General features: G+C 31.7%; 1 protein-coding gene across 4 annotated transcripts in view; it reads left to right on the top strand.

Annotated features, from left to right (window-relative positions):
* The first annotated feature begins 5,883 nt into the window (after positions 1-5,883).
* Positions 5,884-19,572, top strand: part of LOC107444814 (uncharacterized) — a 31,262-nt gene continuing 17,573 nt past the window's right edge. Inside the window, exons 1-4 of one of the 4 annotated variants that reach the window (XM_071179335.1) lie at positions 5,884-6,003; positions 6,989-7,080; positions 7,175-7,220; positions 16,257-16,523. The gene's annotated coding sequence lies outside the window, so the exon portion shown is untranslated. Of the gene's footprint in view, positions 6,306-6,988; positions 7,081-7,174; positions 7,221-16,253; positions 16,524-19,572 lie in introns of all 4 variants that reach the window. The other 3 variants (XM_071179332.1, XM_071179333.1, XM_071179334.1) reach the window with 3 other exon arrangements.

The raw sequence follows: 19,572 nt of genomic DNA, 5'->3' as shown, positions 1-19,572 counted from the left end.
TTGTTACGCAAAAGTTTAGAAAAGCACGCCATTCATTATTAGTACATTTGTAAATTTCCAATATTAAGAGTTTTTTCAATTTAACTTCTAACAAAACAAATAAACTCGGTAGACCCCGCAAGCATGCTATCGTGTAACCCAAAAAATAGCAACGGCAATATTTTGCATAATTGTAGCCAAACAAGTGATAACATTCAAAACGTGGCAAGCCTTACACTTTATTTATGTTATGATATTAATTTTCGTCCCGTAGTGGACTGATCGTTACGACACGGTTCCCAGCAGATCACCGAAGTCAAGCATCACTGGCTGCTGTCAGTGTGTTGGTGGGTGACCACTTGGATCAGCCTGCGTAGGGACTGAGGGTATGTGGTATGGGTCCTCGTTAAACTGTTCTACCGTAAAGTGCTCGACTTCGCTTGCAGGTCGTCGGACTATCGAAGCGGGGGTGCCATCCCCTCCGCAGACGATCAAAATTGTGATGGCTGAGGATCCTCAGGGATGTTTCCCAGACCGTCGCCAATAGCCCATTGTGCAGCTCTAGTGTGACGTAAATGAACAACAACAATATTAATTTTCGTAAATTTATTTTAGGATAACGATCTGTTAAAATTTATAAATTGCAGAAAATATTACAAAAATAAAACTTCTTAGAATATACCAAACCTCCTCATACACCACCTCGTAAGCATAACATAGTGGAAGGATACAAAGGAATTTTTCTAACTTTCTTCCGGTTTTCGAAATCTTGCTATTTTTTACATTGCTGTTGTTGTAGTTCATTTACGTTGCACTTGAGCTGCACAATGAGCTATTGGTGAGGGTCTGGGAAACATCCCTGAGGATGATCCGAAGACATGCCATCACAATTTTGATCCTCTGCAGAGGGGATGGCACCCCCGCTTATCGGTAGCCAGACGACTGCACGTGAAATTGAGCTCTTTACGGTAAAACAGTTAAACGAGGACCAATACCGCACACCTTCCGTCCCTAAGCAGACTGATCCAAGTGGTCACCCACCCGCACACTGACCGCAGCCAGTGATGCTTGACTTCGGTGATCTGTTGGGAGCCGTGTCTTAACGATTAGTCCACTGCGGGTCGTTGATCAAATGATAGTGGTTTCAAGCACCAATTAAAGGATTGTGGGTTTGATTAACAATATAAAGTTGTTTGAATTTGTTTTTCCGAGCAACTTCAAAAACCCAACAATTTGATACACATATAGCTGTTTTTTTTTTAATTCAAGAAGTCCGAATACCTTCAAATATTTTGCAAGTTAAAAAAAACTACAGTTTATTTCAAAGATCAAACACTTTGAAAAATTTTCTAAGTACAATCAATTTTTTTTTCCAATTTGAGAAAATTGGAAAGACAATTCAAGAAAATTTAAAAATTTTCTAAATACAATTTCTTTTTTAATTCAAGGAATTCTCAAAGTTCAAACAATTTCAAAATATTTTTCAATCCAAATAATTTGAAATTTTTTTTACATTCAAACAATTTGACAATTTTTCTAAGTAAAAATAATTTTTTTTCAAAATAAAATATTTCTTAAGTTTAGAAAATTGAAAACATTTTCTAGGAAATATTAAAATTTTTTTAAGAAAAATTTAAAAAATTTCAAATATTTTTTTTTTCAAATACAAACAGGAAACTATGGTTGAATAACTTCAGGAATTATTCTTAATTAAACTTTCTACTTCTCCATATATGCTAGATTTTTTCTTTAATTATTTTTAAGTTTAGGACGTCAATTTTTTTTTAACTTCAAGAAATTTTCTCAGTTCAATAAACTTTAGAAGCCGAAAAAAATTGAAAACTACTCTAAGTACAGTTCCAAAACCATTCAAATATATTTTTCAGTTCATGTAATTTTTTCAAATCCTTACTTTTAGTACTTAGGATATCCGTCTTTTCAGTAACTTCAAAAAAATTTTATGTTATAGCTTCAGAATATTTCTAAGTTTAATATATTTAACAATTTATCCGAGAACAAACAGATTCATATCCAATTTCAAACGCTTTTCTAAGCCTAGACAATTTAAAAATCGTTCAATAGTCCAAACCATTTAAAAGACAATTACATTTGCCACGACTAATTAAAATGTTTCAAAATTGAAAGGGTCAAATATCTTCAAAATACTTACGTCCAAACAATATGAAAATTTTTCTGAGTCCAACCTTCTGCAATTACTTAATATACCCATTTTTTCCAACCAGAAAAATTTTCCAACAATATACAAAAATTGAAATTCAAAAAAAATGGGTATATGAGTCGCAGAAGTTTAGACGTCAAAAATTTTCAAATTGTTTGTAATTAGAAAAGTGTTTTAAAGTGCTCTCAATAATATTTCTTAATCCAAACAAGTCAAAAAAATTTATAAGTAGACTTTATTTGAACTTCAAGAAATTTTCAAGAAGTCCAAATAATTTGAAAATTTTAATCAGTGCAAACTTATACTATTCCTTTTATATCCGTTTTTTTATTCAAGAAATTTTTAAAGTCTAAATTTTAAGAAATATTTTGAAGTATTGCACTTAGAAAAATTCAGAAGTTGTTTGAACTTTGAAAATAGAAATGAATTTAGAATTTCTGACGTTGTTACTTAAATATTTCGAGATTTATTAGACAATATTTTTAAACTGAATGGACTTTGAAAAATATCAGAAGGTGTTTGTACTTAGAAATATTTTGAAGCCTTGCACTTAGAAAAATTCAGAAATTGTTTGAACTTTGAAAATTTCAGACGTTGTTGTTACTTAGAAATATTTTGAGATTTTTTTGACAGCATTATTTTTAAACTGCATGGACTTTGAAAAAATCGGAAGGTTTTTAAACTTAGAAATATTATGAAGTCTTGCACTTAGAAAAATTCTGAAGTTGTTTGAACTTTGAAAATTTCTGACGTTGTTGTTACTTAGAAATATTTTGAGGTATATTTGACTTAGCAATATTTTTAAACTGATTGGACTTAGAGAAATTCCGAAGGTGTTAGTACTTAAGAATAATTTGAAGTCTTGTATTTAAAAAAAAATTCGGCAGTTGTTTGAACATGAACAACATCTAAGCGGTAGTACGTTTTACGCCATACATTCTGAAGCATTTGTGCATTCGCCGATGCAAGCGGAGGAGTTCTTCAATCGTTTTAGGATTGAAATTTTAGGGCCTGTATAGCCTGGTTGGTAGAGCACTGTTCCCATGTCCAAGAGGTCGTGGGTTTGATCTTCGATGACTTCCCGTTCAGTAAATGGTGTCTAATGCGCGTTAAATCTGTCGGGTCATAAAGTCTTTAATGCACCCACAACAAACCATACCTCTAAGGGTAATGATCCAGCTAAGGCAAATTTCTTCCATTACTTAATCCAGGAGTTCTCTTGTCTTCTTGATTGGGTTCAAAATTAGGCAGTTAACAAGAAGTTACAGTTGAACATTAGTAGTCGGAAACGCAAAAATTGGGGGGTTGGCTGTTCAACGTCGGTTATATAAAACAAATTGTTTTAGAACAACCATTGCCCGAAGATTCCTCGTGTAGTAAATTTTGACTGATGCGCGTTAAATCTGTCGAGTCACAAGGTCCTCCATGTTCCAATAACAAATCATATCTCTGGGGTATTGATCGAAGAGTTTCCTTGTCTTCTGGATTGGTTCAAAATTACTAGGCTAATGAGTTGAATATTAGTAGTCGTAAACGCAAAATTGGGTCGGCTGTTCAACGACGGTTATAAAATTAAAATATAATTGTTTTAGGAAAAAACTAGAATAAAAATCGATAAACAAAAGTTGAAAAGAGAAAACAATTTATTTGACGCATTTGTAATGCGCTTGCCTCTGTGACCGCAAAAATGCTTCAGAATGAAATGAACTACAGCCTAGATGTGGTCCGTGTGACCAAGGGAAGTCACATAGACGCACCTCTGAGAAATCGCACGCATATAAAATTTTGCAGTCCCTTCTACATCCTGAGTCATTTTTATCGATACATTATTGTTGATTAAATAGTTATTGCCTTTTTTGATCGCTAAAATTCATTTTCAAAAATCTATTCTACTGTCCCTATCTAAATTATGAGGCGCACTCTAAGATTCTATGTGAAATCTAAATTATCAAATGATACTCTATACAGCTTTATTGCTTTTACGACACTGTTTGCACTTGTTTACGTTGCTGTATCAATGGGTTAAATCAGACGATATATAATATAAATTCGACGATCGGATAAATCAGACGATATATAATATAAATTCGACGATCGGATAAATCAGACGATATATAATATAAATTCGACGATCGGATAAATCAGACGATATATAATATAAATTCGACGATCGGATAAATCAGACGATATATAATATAAATTCGACGATCGGATAAATCAGACGATATATTATATAAAAAGAGAATATTTATTATATCAGGTATTATATTAGTATATTATAATAATGAGATCAAATTATGAGACGCACTGTTTTTTCTTCTTAATAATGAGATGTTTTGCACGAATTTATAGGCAATACTTTTATATTTAAACATACATGTCATGGGTTTTTATTCAGGAGATTTTTTTTTAAATACTTCCTATTTGTATTTGTTTCTAACGTATTGCATTACAATGTTAACCCATTATACAGGTTGCGTAAACAAATGCAAACCAGTTTCAGTTGCGTAAAAGCAATACAGCTGTATAGTATCACCTGATAATTAAAATTTCACATAGCATCTTATAGTGAGTCTAATAGTAGGGTAAGGACTGTATTTAGTATAGACTATTTTGTTCTTTGAACAGTTTTGCTGCAGCCTTTAATTTTTGTGATCTGTTTAAATGAAAAGGTATGTAGTCGGTTCATTTCTTTTTTCTAATCTCTGTATTTTTTCTTTGGGACCAGGACTTTCAAATTTTATGTGATTTAAACAACAAAATATGTGTTAAAAAATATCCTAATTTAATTGTTAGGTGGTAGCTTGAAACGATTTCAAATGAACTCATTATACAACTGGTGTCAGAAATGAAGGGAATTTTCAGACTGTGTCGATTATCTCCAGAACTACAGAACCGATTTTAATGAAATTTGATCTGTACAACATACATTGCTACAATACTGAACAAAAAACCATTCAAAAATCGTAATACGCACGCACATGATTTTATTTTTATGACCGCCGTTGAACAGCCGACCCAATTTTTGGGTTTACGGCTACTAACGCCGTAGCCTTGCCATTTTGAACCAATCCAGAAGATAAGGAAACTCCTGGATCGGTACCCCCAGAGGTATTGATTTGTTATGGGAACATGGAGGACTTTGAGACTTGACAGATTTAACGTGCATCAGTCACTATTTAATACACGGGGAGTCTTCGACCGGCGGGGACCGAACCCACGAACTCTTGGACATGGGCCCGGCACCCACAGGCTATTCCGGCCTAGCATGTGATTGTGAGTAACACTCTTTGGAGTAGGAAGGTATGAAACAGCAGAATGAACAAAAAGAAGAAAATGAGTATTCTTACAGATATACAGGTCTGTGATTTCATACTTGAAATAAGGTAGTATCAATTGTTCCTGAATTATCCTGCGCGGCTATTTCATACCATCCTGTGTAAGACTATGTGGTGTATGTTGTACAGATCAAATTTCATTAAAATAAGTTCAGTAGTTCTAGAGATAATCGACACAGTCTGAAAAATTTCAAATTTCAGTCTAATTTCTTACACCAGTTCAGAAGAAATGTTTTGATGAATGATTATGTAATACGAGAGATCAATCATGATAAATAAAACGCTTCACCTGATCATCTGATTCTTCTCATTAATAATCGAGATGGAAGGAAAAAAAAGAAGCTTTCAAGGAGAAAGTTTTTTTTTCTTCCTTCATCTCTCCGTTCCTTTTCGACTTTTGTCATTTTAATATCTTAACTTACATAAGGAACCGGTTCCGCTCTCTTAGGAAGAACAGGCATTATGAAAGCATTAATTGAAATAACATCTCAGCTGTTATTTTCAACGGTAAGACTATATGCTACATGTTTCTTTTTTCTTTACTATGTTTTATTGTTTTATTGCAATGACGAGGGGCCAATGAATTCAGATGGATTTTTAGCATTACAAAACAGAGCTAATTAGAAAGTTTGGAAGAATAAATGTGATTATTAATAGTAATTTTTATAAATTTGGAAAAATTACGCTTGTTCTTTAGAAAAAAAGCAGATTTCTTTCCTTGCTTAAATTATTAATTTCAACGCAACTGCCAACTCTAATGGATTTACCAATCGACTACTGTAATTTTGACATTTTCTCCTGGGTTTCTGGTATAATAAAAAAATTTCCTGGTTTTTGAATATTTTAGTAAATTCATCTAAAATGGAATAAGTTTTGGAAAAAAAATCCCTATTGGCATCGAATTATTATACAATCTATTGCCAAATTGGATATTTAAATAAGTATTATTAGTACGTAATGAAGCAAGCCTCACGTATAGTAATTAGCTTAAAACTTATTGCTTTTCTAAAAATTTCAGTTCATTTTTGATCAGAACTATTTTTTTAATTATAAAATGTTTTAATTATCAATAATGACTTACTTGTTTATTACTGTTTAAAATAAAAAGTTAAGAAAAAGTTAAAGTTAATAATATAAAAAAAATTCAAAATCGTTTAATGCCATTCATAAATGGAAAATATTGCAGACAATTTATAGTCAGTGTTGCAATAAAATTTCGTATTTTGATCGCAATAAGAAACCTTAAAATTCCCTTTATAAAGAATGTTTAGAATATTTTGTAACAGCTATCATGAAATTTATATTATTTGATAAAATCTACTGCATTTTTTTTCCTATCCTCATTGGCATTTATGTTTTAATTATTATTTAGGGTCTTTATTCTGTGATTTGAAAGTTAGAACTTGTTGATGCTTTCTTAAATTTTTCCTAAAAGCATGAATTTTAATATCATTAAGTTTTCTTACACATTCCTATTTTTATTTTATTTTAGTGGATGTAAAAAGTCATTGAACATAAAACGAATGTGAATGTAGGGTTCTTACTTTTGAGTGTCTCGGCAACTGATTGAGGATCTGAAAACGGGTACGAATTTAGTTATTTATTAGAATGGGATAGAATTTGTCCCTTTCCGAATAATCACTTTCCTTTGTTAATTATTTGTTTTGTATATTTGCAGTCGAAAGGAAGGAAGTTATGAATTTATCAGAACCACTGATTGAAAGGTAAGAAAACTCTTATTCAAACCTTCCTTTCTGCCTTTCCTCAACTTTTATTAAATGAAGTATGAACTGATTAGTTTAGGACATCCGAAGTGCATGCTAAATATATCGTGGTCACAAAGTCCTCCCATTTTGCTTTGGGTGTACCGTATCTGAGATGGATCGTTCAAATCAAGGATGAGAGGTGTGTGAATGAGTCCTCCTTGTGCAGGGGTCTGTCCAGACATTTTGTGAAAGGTCCGTTTTTCGTGAAATTGTGAAAAAAATTACTCACATTCTTTCAACCAGGGTCCGCTTTTATGAATTTGTGCAAATAGGGTCCGTTATTGCAAAAAAAAAAATTTTTTCAAGGAGTTTTTAAATTGTAAAGACATACAAGATTATGCTCAACACTGTAAAATTATAATTAAAAAAATTAAATTTTAAAAAATAAACAACAATTGCTGCTTCTAAATTAGAGATGCAACATACAAATATTTGGTATTTAGCCTATACTGCTGAACGCAGAATATTAATTTCGGACGAATAATGGAAGAATCGTCTGCCGAAGACAAAACTTAATTCGTTTACATCCATCTTTCTTGTTTTCTGCCCTGGAAAGGGTTTATTCGATTAACAAAATAATAATGAAGATAAACAAATTTGTGAAGGGTCCGATTAAAAGAAAAATCATTTTGTGAAGGGTCCGTTTTTAAGTTAAAATATTTTGTGAAGGGTCCGTTTTTATGAAAAGATATTTTGAGAAGGGTCCGTTAACGGACCCAAATTTCTTCTAAACGGACCCCTGTTGTGGAACGGCTTGTGTGTCGCAAAATCGTATTTTTAGCCATAGATGGCACCAGTGTGTAAAACAAGATGTCCACCCTCTGTCTTAAATACCAGCTTCATTTCAAAGCAGGTTTGCTGATATTTGCATGCGTAGCAACACAACAACAGTTTAACACTAAACATACCAACACTTGGTGTATACCTAGTTCTACCATAGCCGGTCAAATGAATGTTTCTTGATTGAATGTATGAAATATGGATGTTAGGACGGAAATAAACTAAAAAATCTTTATTATAATGGAACAAAATTGCCAATTTTTATGTATTACAAACACAAAGAATTTTTAATTCTTTACTCAACGTATTTTTTACATATACAGGGTGGTTCTATTGTACATTTTCAGCAAACATAGTTCTTCTAGTTATTATTATTTCTATAAATATTATAATTATTCTTATAAGAATAATTCTCATGATTATTCTTATAATTATAAGAATTATAATCATTCTTTTAATTAAAATTATTTCTTATAAGAACTTGTGCTGTCTTGGTTGTTTCGACATTTTTCTGGGTAAAAACTAACTGTTAGTTAGAAATGAAGTAAAGCTATCCACATAAAATATAAGCTACTGACCAAATCATTTAGTTTTTATTTTTATTTTATAACCGTCGTTGAACAGCCGACCCAATTTCATGGGTTTACGACTACTTACGTTCAACTCCGTAGCCTTGTAATTTTGAACCAATCCAGAAGACAAGGAAACTCCTGGATCAGTACCCCCAGAGGTATTGATTTGTTGTGGGAACATGGAGGACTTTGAGACTCGACAGATTTAACGTGCATCAGTCACCATTTACTACACGGGGAGTCTTCGGCCGGCGAGGATCGAACCCACGACCTCTTGGATATGGGCCCAGCGCCCTACCGACCAGGCTATCCCGGCCCCATTTAGTTTTTGTCACTTTTTCTGACACAAAAATGCCCATTTAAAATTTTAGGTACTTTCTTGGAATTTGAATTTGCAGTGATTTTGACTCATTACGCAACAATCTTTGCAGAAATGTGCAACTCATCGAATGTAATACGTTGAACACGCATTACATTGTAATTTCTGATCCGATCATCTTATAAAGCAATAAATTGTTCTCCCGGTCAAATGACCGGTTGTGGTAGAAATAGGTATACGACACGTATTATTCGAAATAAACCAAATACAAACAATAATAATAATAATAATAATAATAATAATAATAATAGAATATTAACTGTATATAATTGTTAGAAAAAGTCATGAAGTCAAATGTGCAAAAACGATAAGATGATAAGCGCATTTTCGATGCAAAAGTTCTTAAACGGTTATTTGACCGGTTATGGTGTGGTAAAGATGCAAGTTCATTATTTATTTTAAATCATTTTTTTTAAATACATATACAATTATTTCAATATTTTCGGTTTTATTTTATAATACTTATTCACAGTCTTTACATATAGTAGATTTGCAATACATTTACGACAAATGTGAAAAAATAAAAATTAGCTTTTAATACTATTTTAAAAGTTTTAGTGAAATTCATCAGCATAACATGATAGAGTAGAAAGTCTATTTATGAATGACATATAATAATAGATCCGTTTAATTTATTTCGGTGATCAACATGATATATAAACAGGTTACAAAGGTTTTTCTCCCTTTTATTCTATAGAACAAATTATCGGCCTTTGATAGTAGGGGTCAAACTTGAAATGTTTCACTCTATTGTTCATGTTAAAATGTAGCAGTTGTGCCAAATATTGAAATTTTGCAAAACTACTGTAAGTTTTGCGAAATTTCATTTCAGAGTATCCAGTATGTAAATATGAAAGCATCTGTAAAACATTAAATTTATGCTCATCACTTTTTTAATAATTAACTTCTAATTTAGATCAATACATTTCGCTTTGGAATTCATGAATTAAAAGATGACTTATTTATAAAATACAATAACTGAAAATTTTACAATTACATATTATTTGCAGAGAAACGCGTGCATTTTTGACTTCTTAGTAAACACCCAATTATTATCCTCATTATGAATAGAATTCACCATCAGGATTTTAAACCGATTAAAGTTTTGCAGCAACTGAAATATGTTGCTAAAGCAACCACTATCCCTATTATTCTAAGATACCTATTATACTAAAAGCACCTGAACAATTTTATTATTTTACTGTTTCCAAACAAACATAGGCTCAAAAACGTTCAAATTTATGTGATTCATTTTATAATGATTTAAAGAAATGTCATACTATTCATTCAATTCACTTAAATTTATCTTAACAAATTTTCATAATATCAAAACTTGTTTTCTTCCATAAATTTATAGATTGTGTGAAGAAATCTTTCCACATGTATGCACATTTTTGTTAGACATACATAAATATCCCTACTGTACAATCTTTTGAGACCTGCATAAATATCCTTAATGCACAGTTTTGTGAGACATGCATAAATATCCTTAATGCACAATTTTGTTAGACATATGCATAAATATCCCTACTGCACAATCTTTTGAGACATGCATAAATATCCTTAATGCACAGTTTTGTGAGACATGCATAAATATCCTTAATGCACAATTTTGTGAGATATGCGTAAACATCCTTATTGCACAATTTTGTGAGACATTGCATTGAAATGTGTTCTCGGGACCAATGGAAATTAAATTTCACGGGACTCTTATAAATAATGCAGGTATTAGTTTAACTTAATTTAATGTACCTTCTTAATACGTTTTCTTACGTATTCCTTTTAAATGTTTCACGAGCTTTAATAAAGTATCTCCAAAAACTTTTAGCTGCGTATATAAGGAAATTATATGAATTATTTGTTCTAAATGTCATAGGATTTAAATGTACATAAATCAATTCGTAATGCATATAAATTTAATGAGATGTTTAAAAATCAAAATTACGACGCAGGTTGCATATTAAAAACAGTGCAGACAAAGCGTCGAAAAGAAATGCAGTTCCGTTGTAGATTCCCCCCCCCCCCTAGAGTCTCAAAACAACATTTGGTTTAAATACGATTTTTATTGGATGACACAAACAGAATTCCATCGGTTAAATTTATTAAAGTATTCGCTTTTTTAATTGAAAAACCTTCTTTTACTTCAAGTTCTGAATAAGTTTTTTTTTTCTACGTATAAATTTTTGATAAAAGTAAAATATGCTCTCAGCGTGTTTAGGTTGTTCATTTAAGTCTCTAAAAAGTTTTTTTTAAAATTGCATTCCAAAGAGGCCGGCTGCATAGGATGTCTTTCTTGGAATGGAGAGAGGGATTTTTTCATAACATCGTGACAATTTTTGACAAGGGGTGGGTAACAAGAAGAGTGACAACACACATTTTGGTAAAAAAAAAAAAAAAAAAAAATTATTCGAAATCAGCTGATTCACTACATTTATGTCATTTAAATTTTACTTCCAAGTGTTAGTTTTTATTTAGTAAAAGTGTAAAAGTCTTTTCAGTCTAAAATTGATTGTTTATGTGATAGTGAGGGAATTCAGTTTGAAAGCAGACAAGGAAAATACGGATTTACTTGTAGTTTTTTTAGGGCTCAAATTCAATCAGAGTATTCTGATTGCATGCGGTCGCAGAAGAAGGCTGCTTCAGATAAATTCGATTACAGTTCTGCAACAGATTATAATATCTTTTACTCCGTGAAATGCATCATTCATAACAGCATGCAGAGTTAAATATGCAAATAAGTTTTCGATGAAAAAAAATATTTGTTAATAACCCTCTTCCTTGATTAAAAGCTTTGAAGTTGTTGGTGCTTTTCCGGTATTGAAAGAAGATTATGAAAAAAGAAATTGTGATTGTTTTATAACAATCACTGGTTACCCATTGGTAAAAAGCTTTTTCTATCTGGATGAACTCCCTTAAACGCCACAACATTTCAAATCAGGGGTTGCAAAAACTCTCTCAATGAATGTTTGACGTCGGATTGGTTTTCATATCCTGCCTATGTACGTGTTTCAAGACGTCATAAAATACTTTTCCTTCTTCAGAACTTAAAATCATCGTCAAGCCAGTCATTATAAGTGAATAATAAAAAAATATAAAAATACTTTAAATTATTTTGATGTAAATACATTAAAAATAGTGAAAACAAATTTCAAAAAAACAGCAGCGATCGCCATAGCAACGCATACAGTGGCAACGCTATAACATAGTTGAAATGTGTGATGACGTCCAAATAAGATGCCCACGCCATCAAACCAAAAACAAGACCACTTTTGACAATTGGTAAAAAAAAAAAGGAAATTCTAAAAATTGTTATTAAACATCGTCATTCATATGAATGAAACTCGACTACCCATGCTCTAAATGAACTGTTGGGCTATTAAAACAATTTTGGATCCCGCAGTGGACTGATCGTTAAGACACGGTTCCCAGAAGATCACCGAAGTCAAGCATCACTGGCTGCGGTCAGTGCGCGGGTGGGAGACCACTTGGATCCAGGGCTAAAGAGAATAGAAGGGCTGGTTCACTCCTTAGAAGAAACTCTCGCCGCGCCAATCCTCCGATTTTCTCTAGTGACGTCACTTTGGCGTAATGCTCGCACTTTTACTTCAAGAACAGAGCGTACGGCCTTACTAGCTCTAACTAATATTGGAGCATTTCTTTTTGTGACATATTCTAAGACATTTGTTATTTTCTATAATGATTTTCCTCAGTTTTCGCCGTGAATTTAAAAAATTTTAAAACTATTAACGAAATTCCAGTTTGCGCGATTGCAACTTGCGAAAATTCTGATAGAAAAAAAAAATATATAATTTTCCACGTGCTCCCTAAATTAAATGAACAACTATGTAAAGAATGGATTCCGAAATGACAGAGTTAATGTAAAACAGTAATACGTTTTTTCTATCGTTAAGAACTTTTATAAAAATTTGTTATCTAAATAGAAACCGCCTAGAAGGAATAGAAATTAAAAAATGGATTAAGTCGAAGAAAATTGAAATGTAAGTAAAGAGTATAAATAAAATATATAGTGAGCAGTTGAAATTCTCCTAATTTCATTACTTATTTTTTTAATGTAGTTATTCTAAATATTTATGATTCTTTTAAAAATTATATTCTCTTGAATTTAAATATCTATAAATTATATCATCTTAAATTTAAATATCTATAAACAATTGTAAAATTTCTAATGTCATTATGAAACTAAATTATTATTTTGTTTCAGTAATTAGGGTTTAAGGTTGATGTTTCCTAATGATTGAGTATGAACAAATTGCTATTAACTACATATTTTAAAATCGGGGATTCTGAATATAACAGAATATGTAGAAAAAAAAGTGTCGATATATGCTTTCATTTTTCTTAATAATTAAAGTTAAAACTGAACTTCTTAAAATAAAGTATTTATAGTGTCATTTTCTCCAACTAGTAAAATATTTTTATAAGTTTAAAATGGTATTTTTTTAATATAATGGCCAAGAAAGTTTTTTTAAACTATGCTTATGAATGGAAATAATGTGTTAATTACGTAAAGTTTGAAAGCTAATTATCAGAAAAAGTCTAACTTATTTTTACAAAGAGAAAGATGCAAAGTTATCATAATATCTTTGCGTGCGATCTTCCGAGATCTGTGGACACAGTGACGTCATGAGGAGGGAAATCGTAGCTGCAGCTCTAAGAGCGGAGTGAACTAGCCCTTCTATTCTTTTTAGTCCTGACTTGGATCAGTCTGCGTAGGGACCGAGGGTGTGCGGTATGGGTCCTCGTTAAACTTTTCTGACGGAAAGTGCTCAACTTCGCGTGCAGGTCTTTGGGCTGCCGAAGCGGGGGCGCCACACCCTTTGCAGAGGATCAAAATTGTGATGGCATTTCTTCGGATCATCCTCAGGGATGTTTCCCAGACTGTCGCCAATAGCCCATTGTGCAGCTCTAGTGCGACGTAAATTAACTACAACAACAAAACAATTTTGGTGTCATCAAAATGATATTAAAGTTTCAACAATGTTCCTTGGAAAGCCTAACCTTTAGTTAAATGTAAATTAAATTTACTTGAAAATGGTGAGCAATTTTTCTTAAATATATTTTAAAACAGAAGTTATATACTACACTACAAATTTTATCGGAGCTCCGATAGAGCAATCGGTTAAGGCCACACTGCTTGTGCGAGAGCTCGAGGTAATGAGTTCAATCCTGGTGGTCGTAAAATAATTGGCATGATTATGCAGAGCGTGCTTGTCAAATGTGTCATATTAGGATTTTTTTGCTATAATTACAGCTATTACTGTTAAAAAAAATCCTATCTTTCAGGGCTCAAGTGACCGTTCTACGGAACTCGAGCTGCGTTAGGAAAAGTTTTTTTGATAGCACTATTTTAAACACAGCTCACTAGGTTTGATGCAATTTATTAGATTTCAACCATGTTGTAAATTGAAGTATTTTTTTGAGAAAGGAATTTCTAGAAACTCTTATTAAACATTTAAAATCTTCCAAAAAGCCGTTTTAATTCATGAGAACTTGCATTCTTAAAAAAAACTATAATTTTGCTGTAGTTTGAAATATTTTATTAAATAAGGAACTTCTAGAGATTGTTATTAATCATTTGAGAATCTTCCAAAACGGCGTTTTAATTGATGAGAACTTGCATGATATTAAAAAACTAGAATTTTGGTGTTATCAAAATGATATTCAAGATTTTATTTGAACAATGTTCCTAGGTTATTGTTATTGTTAATTTACGTCGCACTAAAGCTGCACAATGGGCTCAATGTTCCTAGGAGAGTACGTTTTCCAAAGCCTTTAAATGTAAATTAAATTTAACTTGAAATTGGTGTGGAATTTTTTAAAAATATATTTAAAAACAGAAGAGATATATTTCACGTAAAAAACTGTCGGCGCTTCGGTAGCGCAGTTGGTTAAGGCGCCGGCTGGAGAGCTCGAGGTACTTCTAGAATTCGATGCTGGTGGTTGCAAAATAAGTGGCGTGTGTACGCAGAACGTGAAAGTTAAATGTGTAGTGACTGAAAGTCCACCTGTTGGTGGTGATGTGAAGAGAGTTATGTGCTGGTTGCGGTAATGTGACGAAAGATATGTACTGGTTATGATGTAGAAGTTTGGAGAGAGTAAAACCAGATGGTTGTGGTTTGGAAATTCAGGGAGCCTCTTTAAACGTCGATTTTTTAAAATAGTACATTTTTCTTTTCAATTTTACGACTTCTTACATATAAAATTTCATGAGTAAAGGAGAGCCACGCAAAACCTCTTCTTGTTAAAATAAAAAAAATTTTAAAATTTTTCTACTTTTCACAGATAATTTTTTTATGAGTAAGTTCATATAAACAACCATAATATTAAAATAATGAGGAATTTTTTTAATAATTATTGTTGTTTCAGTTTTAAAAAATTCTGGCTTTTAGGGCCCTTGTAACTGTTCTTCGGAGCTCTAGGAGTTTTCGGGAAATCTTTTGGATACCAAAATTTTAAGCACAGCTCACTTATTATTTTTCTATTTCCTACAATATAATCGAGTTGCTGTCTGAAATATTTTTTTAAAAAAAGGGTTCTTAAAAGTGGTTATTAAACATTTGAAAATCTTCCGAAAAGGTTTTTTTAACTGTCGAGAGCGTGCGTCGTATTAAAAAATAAACAAATACATATACCTGATAATCCTCAGTCGTTTCAAAAATAACTGAGAAGGAAAAATTAGCCAGGTTTCGAGTGCTTTAAAAAAGACGTGAATAAAGACGACAACAAAACTGATTTGAAGAAGAAAAGCTAATAAATGTTTGTTTTGAAAAAATGGCAAGTTAAAATAAAAATATAGGCAATACTTTATAAGGCAATACTTTTATATATAATGGGTTTTTTATTCAGGAGATTTTTTATATATTTCCTAGTTGTATTTATTTTTAACTTACTGCATTATACAATGTTAACCAATTGACACAGGAGCGTAAACAAGTGCAAACCAGTTTCGATTGCGTAAAAACAATACAGCTGCAGAGCATCACCTAATAACACAGAATCTAATAATATCGTCGGGGACTTAATAATAATCACTGACGTTAAGCAACAGATTCCCTTTACAATTGCTTTTACATCAATAATCTACTCTAATTGTTGAATCGAAAGTAGAAGAATTGAATAGAAAGTCAATCAAGCTTTTAGTGCGAGCTAAAAGCAGTACAAAAGCCATAAGCGGGATTCGAACTTTTTATGAGGCGGCTGCTTTTCAAGCCTCTAATTTATGTAGCTTTCATATTTTAGCAGGACGAAGAAAAGGATATGCAGAGAGAATTTCTGGATTGGTAAAGATCGTGCTCTCTCCTGGACAATTGCAGTGTCTATTTTACTCATTAATTTCATCGCCATTGGATTGGGACGGATGTCCAGCCTCCTCTACGTTGACTTCATCCGAGAGTTTAAAGTCAACAGAAAATATGCCGCCGCCCCATTCAGCGTTCAGCAATCCACCAGAAATTTATTCGGTATACACCTTTTATTATTATTTTTTTACTAGCTGAATACCCGTTCTTCGTTTCCGGGGGGGGGGANGGGGGGGGGGAGTAAGCAATCAATATTTCAATACTCAGCAACATTACGATACCCTACAAAAAATTAAAAGACTTATACCAACACAATTAATAAAGCTGAAATAATGCCATTTTTTAAATTTATTATTTGCTGACTCTGCGTTATTAAATTAAGTAAAGCACGATTTTAGTAGTCCGAAGTAGTCTCATCCAAATAAGGATTAATTATATCCAGAATCATTTAGAGTGTATAGCTTATTATCATTTTTATTATTTCAGTTAGTACTTATTACCAAAATAAATTAAGCATTATTGGCGCCGATAATAATTTCGCTTCGCTTAAACCAATTAGAACTATTTCTCTATTAATAATGCTGCCAACATAGCTTACTTTAATTTCAATAAATAATGATTACCAAAATTAAGTAAGAATCATTAGTTTAATAATAATAGTTTGATTTTTTTTACGCTTCTTTCAAATGAATTAACACCATCTCTCCATTAATTCTTCTTAATACTCAGCTTATTTCTTTTTACTTTAATTTATAGAGATTACCAAAATTGATTAAGCATCATTGGGATCAAATGCCGACCAGGTGGCCGAGTGGTTAGCGTGCCTGACTGCGGAGCAGACGGTTGCGGGTTCGAATCCCGCTTAGGGCATGGATGTTTCTTTCTCTCTCTGTGTGTTTTATGTCCTTTCTTCTGCGTGATTGTGTGAATGTAACCTGTCCTATGAACAGGTTTTTGGTTGTATGACGTGGGCGATGCTACTCCACCGTCGTGGCTCAGCCGCAGGTGCTCACTGGGTAACGATAAGAGAGTAGCAATTCTGGCATTTCTGAGGCCAATGGGAAATAGATCCAATTGTCCGCCATTAACCAAAAAAAAAATCATTGGGGTCAATTGCAGTACGGGGATCTTCAATGTTTCTCCTATGCGAATTAGTATTATTTCTCTAATGATTGTGCTTTTAAATACATAATTTATCAATTTTAATTATAATTGCAGTTGATTTTAAAATATTTAGTTTTATAGATTTACTTTTTAAAAGCATAACTATAAGCAAAATAAACGCGTGGTTATGAATTTGGCGACGTAATCTGCAAATACCGTCATGTTCTCGCTGACATAACGAATAAAAATTAAATATTAAAGAACGCGCAAAACCTTTTGTTTCTTAACGAGAGTTATAAGCCAGCAAGTACCACTGATGTAATCTTTTAAATATTTGAGATAAAGAGAATCGTCTGCAGTACTGATTTATTGATTCTTTTTTTTCACCCCTCACGAAGAATGGTTATTCAGAGTTTCATTAATCAGAACTTTATAAATAATTGAGTATTTATACAAATGTAACGACATAATATTAATTAAGAAAATAGAGAAGAAAAAAAATATAGCTTCATGAACATAAGTCTTTAACATTAAGTGAGCACTTTTCGCGTTAATTTTGATAGCTGATCTAAATAAAAAAGAAAAAAAAAGAAGAAAAATGCTACTGAAAAAAAATGTATTAAATAATATTTTAATGACGTGACACCAGCAAAGATTTTTATGAATAATTTTTCATCAGCAGATAATTCAAAAACTTTTACTTTTATCAGAATATTTTGCAGCTAACTGGCAGTATTCTTTTTCGATCAGCTCATTTTCCAATATTCATTATCATTTTCTGTCAGTTGTAATTGGCGAATCGATTCAGCATAGCATTATTTATAATACCTATCATTTGAAATATTTTTCGACAACTTGTGAGTTGTAATATTTTTCTACAGAATTTAAGTATGTTTATATGATCGCATTTATTTTTAAAATTAGTCACTTAAACAGTGTTTACATTACGTAATATCTGGTTACCGCAATTCACCACCAGGTGGCTTCTCTATAATATACTCAAGTTTATTAACAACTAAAGGAATTAAATTTGCTATCATTAAAGAGAAATAATTTTTATGTGTAAAAATCATTAGAACTTACATGGATTTCATTTATTTATTATTTAAAAACGAATAATGTGATATTTAATTTGGCAAAATGCCGAAGATTGCATTTTTTTTTTCAAAAAAAAAAAAAAAAAAANAAAAAAGAGGTGTCGAAAAATTTAAAATAAAGAGTAATCATATAAAAGCAAAATTTAGAAAATCAATTTTGGTTAAATTATGATTTATTTTCTAAAATACATTATCAATATATTTGAGTTTAATGTATGACGTATATACTAATGAAAATGTTCGAAATACTTACAATACATTTCTCAGAAATGAAGTCTAATATGTGTTCGCTATAACGATTTTCTATTACAGTAGAGCGCCGATTATCCGAACTGTTCGGGACCGAACATGGTTCGGATAATGAAAAGTTCGGATAATTGGAAAGTTGTTTAAAATCTAGTGTAAATGATTATTATTTATGCACTAACTTCCCTTCGTACCTTTTGTAGGCTTAGGACTGGCAGTAATATCTAAAGTAGCTCTGGCGTGTTTAAAATGTTTTTTTTTCAATTTTTAAATATTTTAAATAAATTTTTTTAATTTTTTTTTCATTTTGAATTATTTTTATCATACATATTTCAGTTTTTAATAATTTTTTTGTCAATTACTGATTTTACCACATTTTTTATTATTTTCCATTGTGAAAGAAATTCAGCAAGATTTCGTTTCAAAGAAGATGCGTTTTTTTTAGCAGTCATATATCCCTTATTCTTTTTAAATAAATCAACTGAACTGGATCAACATCATTTTTGACGTTCTAGCCAATTCATTGCAATATCTAATGAATTGCGTGCAGTTCCGATTTTCATTCAAAATTTCAGCAACAATTTCATCATTTTCATCCAAAAGATCTACTGGTTCAGAAAGAATTTTATTCCAAGACTTAAGATTCCAAGCACTGTAAACACTAATAATTAACCATGAGTGACAACTACCCATTCCCCAATTATAGAACTTCAGCACTTATCTGTTCATAAACTCCTTCTGCATTCCTACCATTGTAGACTATCAAAATGAAGCTCGCATTCTTGGAAGATAATTTTCAGTTGTAAAGGGTTA

Source organism: Parasteatoda tepidariorum, chromosome 4 (assembly GCF_043381705.1).
Source record: "Parasteatoda tepidariorum isolate YZ-2023 chromosome 4, CAS_Ptep_4.0, whole genome shotgun sequence".
In the NCBI taxonomy this organism is placed as follows: Eukaryota; Metazoa; Arthropoda; class Arachnida; order Araneae; family Theridiidae; genus Parasteatoda; species Parasteatoda tepidariorum.
This window is presented reverse-complemented; position numbering and strand designations above follow the sequence as displayed.